The following is a 4,546-nucleotide window of genomic DNA, read 5'->3' as shown; positions in this document are numbered from 1 at the left end:
CTACAGTTTTCTCCTTTGTATGCTTTGTAAGTTGTTAATTACTCATGATCATAAACCACTTAATTACAAATGGTGACCTGTGGATTATGAAACAGCTCCCAGACTGGCCTCCTTCCGCTTTGCTTTATCATATTGCTGCTGAGTCCCCCATCACACCCATAATTGCTGAGAAGTCCCCTAATGCCCATCACAGAGGGCCACAGATTCAGGGGATGGCGCCTTGTGCCAGCATCTTCAATGACAGCAAGTCCTGGAGGACAGTAGTGGTATATGTGGCATTGCACAGCACGTTAGTACAGACTCTAGGCCTTCAGGGAAGCCAAGGAAAAAGAGACCATTGCTCTCTTTCTCACCACTCACACCTCCGCTCTCTGTCATTACTTGCTTTCTCATTTATTGATCTCACACTTTATCACACAAGTTCCTGTTTTGTTTGGAGGACTGTCCTCTTCTTCCATTTACAAACCCTAATGAACCTTGGGGACCCAGGTCACAAGCAACCCCCATGTACTGACCCCGTTGCTAGAAGATATCTCTTGCTCCAAGATCCTCTGTATTCTCTTAGCATACTATCGGTAAATATTTTCGGTCACTAATCTTTCTTGAATTACAATTATTTGTGGGGTTTTTTTTTTATGGATACATTCATTCAGTCATTAAACACTGAGTACCAGTTCAATCACCAATTCTTTATTTCTTTGGCTGTACTGGGTCTTAGCTGCAGCATGCGGGATCTTCCATCTTTGTTGTGGCACTCGAGATGTTTAGCTGTAGCACATGGGATCCAGTTCCCTGATCACGGATTGAACCCAGGCCCTCTGCATTGGGAGCGTAGAGTCTTAGCCACTGAACCACCAGAGAAGTCCCTCAGTGACCAATTCTCAAATGCAAATTCTATGTAGGAAGAATCCATACTCAGTTCCTTTTTGTATCTGACAAAGAACTAGCACAATACTTCAGTTACATTTAGGAGAAAACAGGACATAGGAAGCTGGACTGGGAGGAAAGGGAACTCCAGGGTGGCAGTGATGGAAAAAAACAAAAGAAAAAAAGACTGGGAGGTAGAGGATAGGTCAGGTGGAACGGCAAGAGCAAAACTCAGAAGTGGAGATGCAATGGCGCCTTCTGTGAACAACACATCCTATATGGCTTATAGTTTGCTGGATCAAAGTGTTTGGAGAATGAAATGGTAGGAAAGCTGTCTTCATATGGTAGATGGTAAATGATGGGAAATCACCAATATACTCTGGACACATAAAAGACCCATTTGGTGGGGTGGGTGGGGCATTAAAAACACTGAAAAAGAAATAGACATATTGTTCTTTTCATGTATGTGAAACAAGCACTTTGCTAAATATTTTGTTAAAAGCCACAGGGGACCCAGAGCTCAGGAAGAGTCAAGCTCTTCATTCAAGGAACAGAAGGGCTTAGTGGAGGATGGTTAGAAGCTTGGTGGGTGGAGAAAGGAAGGAAGAATGACCTTCCGCCTAGATGGAAACTGGCTTAACCAAAGAGCAAAGAGAGGAGTCAGAATGTTCAGTCAGAGAAGAGAAACCATGGAAGAAAAGTCTGGAAGGGAACGTTGTGGACAACTTGCAGAAAGACCCGGGTTCCAGACTGAGGATTTCACACATAATCATGGAGGATCCAATGAAGGTTTGAGAAGGGAAATCACATAAAACATCCTAGGGATGCAGAGAATGGGGTGGCCAGATATGACATCAAAATCTCCTGCCCAACTGGAATCCAAGCTGAGCTTTCCAGGATCCCAGATATTTCTTGAAACCACTCTTCTCAAACATATATATTTATGTCTATGTGACTTATGTCTATGTGACTCAAGTATACCTTCCAGCTGTGACCAGCTTGTTCTCCTCTGAGAATTTTTCATAGTTTACTGGTGAATAACTTGTCCTGGACGCATCTAGTATCTTTCATCTGGAGATCTTAAGGAGACTTAATGACAACCAAGCTTCATTATTTCTGTTTCGCTTATGAGGAGACTGACTCACAGAGGGGTACAGCAATTTTCTCATTCACACTGGGAGTTACGACCAGAGCTATGAATGAAACTTAGGATGAAACTCTGTTTCATAAACCATTAAACCCTGCATCCTTTATAGGAATGGAGTTTGCAAAAATAATGATACCTTTGTATCAAGAGTTCATCCCTTTATTCTGTTATTAAATCTTGGCTTATGTGAGGCGGAAGCATCTAGTTACAATGCCAGCTTGTGTATTGTACATGCTGTTGTTCTGACATGAAGCAGGATGGGAAAGGGATGTGTTTTGGTGACGCCTAGACTATTGAGAGCTCATTGTTTTCATTTATCTATTCATTTATTATTTCATTTATTCATTCCACTATCATATATCTGAGTTCCTATTACATCACCTGGAAAACGAGCGTAGTTAATATAATCATTAGCGAAAGGCTGTTTTGAGAAGTAAGACAATTTCTACAAAGCACATTGCGTAGCACATAGTAAGCCCTTATACATAATGATAATTACTCTCATTAAACAAGTAATTGCAAGTGCCACATGGAAAGACCAAAAGAAAAAAAAAAATCCTTTTACAATCCTATTTATCTGTGGAGAGGGGAAGGTTGCATCTAAAGGGTGGCTTAATTCCTGGAGAAGAGGTGGCCTCGAATTAAAACAGAGCAGATGGGTCTCAGGTCAACCCAAGGAGACAGGTTCACTGTCTGGAATGTGAAGTATCAGAAGAGCTAGGAAGTTATTGCTGGGTAGTGGAGGTTAAATTCTACTGTTAACCCAACCAGTTAAGAGATGGGCTGGGAATGAAGAGACAGAGAGAAACACAGACAAAATTCACATGAAAGAGAGGGGAGCAAGGCCTACAGATCAAGCTAGCTGTGGCAGAACCAAAGCCTTATTCCCAAAGAGGTCAGCCCTAGAGTCTCTGTTTCCTCTCCTATTAGCCTTCCTTAGTACTGCATTAAAGTTCTTGTCCCATCTGTGTTCAGGGCACATCTGATTAAAAACGAAGCTCTCAAGGTGGGACAGAGTCACAGAGCAGCAAAAATCCCTCCGAGAAGAGCAAGCCCAGGGAGACCCTCTTTCTGTGGATCATTCGGAACGTGATGAGTTTGATATTATTAGGAAACTGCCATTTCCTTATAGTTATTGCAACTTCAGGCCTCTGTGTGCCCTAAAAGTTGGATTTTAAAATCTTTCCCAATCCAGACACAAAGCCCAGGAGCTGTAGAGGAAAATATTGGTAGATGTGACTTCAGAAAAGGTAAACATTTAATGAGACAAAAGACACAAACATCAAAACTGAATGACAGGCAATAGACTGGAATAAAATAATGGCAAACTGTAATTTTAACATAGTTTAACATTGTAACAGGAGGAACATCTGTAAAGCATAAAAGCTCCTATAAACCAGTAAAAAAAGACAAATCCAAAGGACAAAAGATATAAATAGGTAATCTCAGAAGAACTAGAAACACAAAATGCTCATCTTCAGTAGTAATTCTATGCCATCCATGTTCCTGTTCAGTCATGTCGGACGGACTCTTTTTGATCACATGGACTGTAGGCCGCCAGGCTCCCCTGTCCATGGGACTGTCCGTGCAAGAATACTCAAGTGGGTTGCCATTTCCTTCTCCAGGGGATCTTCCCCACCCAGGGATGGAAGCTGGGTCAGTAGTAATTCAGCTCAGTCAGTTCAGTTGCTCAGTCACGTCCAACTCTTTGTGACCCCATGGACTGCAGCACACCGGGGTTCCCTGTCCATTACCGACTCCCGGAGCTTGCTCAAGCTCATGTCCACCGAGTCGGTGATGCCATCCAACCATCTCACTCTCTGTCGTCCACTTCTCCTCTTGCCAGTAGTAGTAATTAAGGGAATACAAATTAAAACAGGATCCCATTCTGTTTGCCTACCAAATTGGCAAAAATTAAAAAGATTTACAATATTTAATATTGGTAAATGTAAAGGGAAACTGGCAGTTTCCTCCACTGGTGGTGAGAGTGAAAACTCGTATAGCCTTTTTAAAGGACAGTTTGGCAGTATCTATCACTATTTAAAGTATGCCAACCCCTTCATACAACAATTTCACTTTCAGGAATCTATGCTATTTAAATATGTCCACATCAAGGCAAAAATAGAAGGATGTACACTGCAACAATGTTTGTGATAGTGAAGAAAACACCAGCATTATTCTACAGAGAAGGCAATGGCACCCCACTCCAGTACTCTTGCTTGGAAAATCCCATGGATGGAAGAGCCTGGTAGGGTTAGGGTTAGGGTTACCTACCTAACCCTGCAGTCCATGGGGTCGTTAAGTGTTGGACACGACTGAGTGACTTCACTTTCACTTTCATGCATTGGAGAAGGAAATGGCAACCCACTCCAGTGTTCTCGCCTGCAGAATCCCAGGGACTCGGGAGCCTGGTGGGCTGCCATCTATGGGGTCGCACAGAGTCGGACACAACTGAAGTGACTTAGTAGTAGCAGTAGCATTATTTTTCTAAGTGTTTCATAGAAAACATGATGAGGAAACCGAGGCACACAT

The sequence above is a fragment of the Dama dama genome, chromosome 11 (assembly GCF_033118175.1).
Source record: "Dama dama isolate Ldn47 chromosome 11, ASM3311817v1, whole genome shotgun sequence".
NCBI lineage: Eukaryota > Metazoa > Chordata > Mammalia > Artiodactyla > Cervidae > Dama > Dama dama.
The sequence above is the reverse complement of the archived record's forward strand: the minus strand, read 5'-3'. Positions refer to the sequence as shown.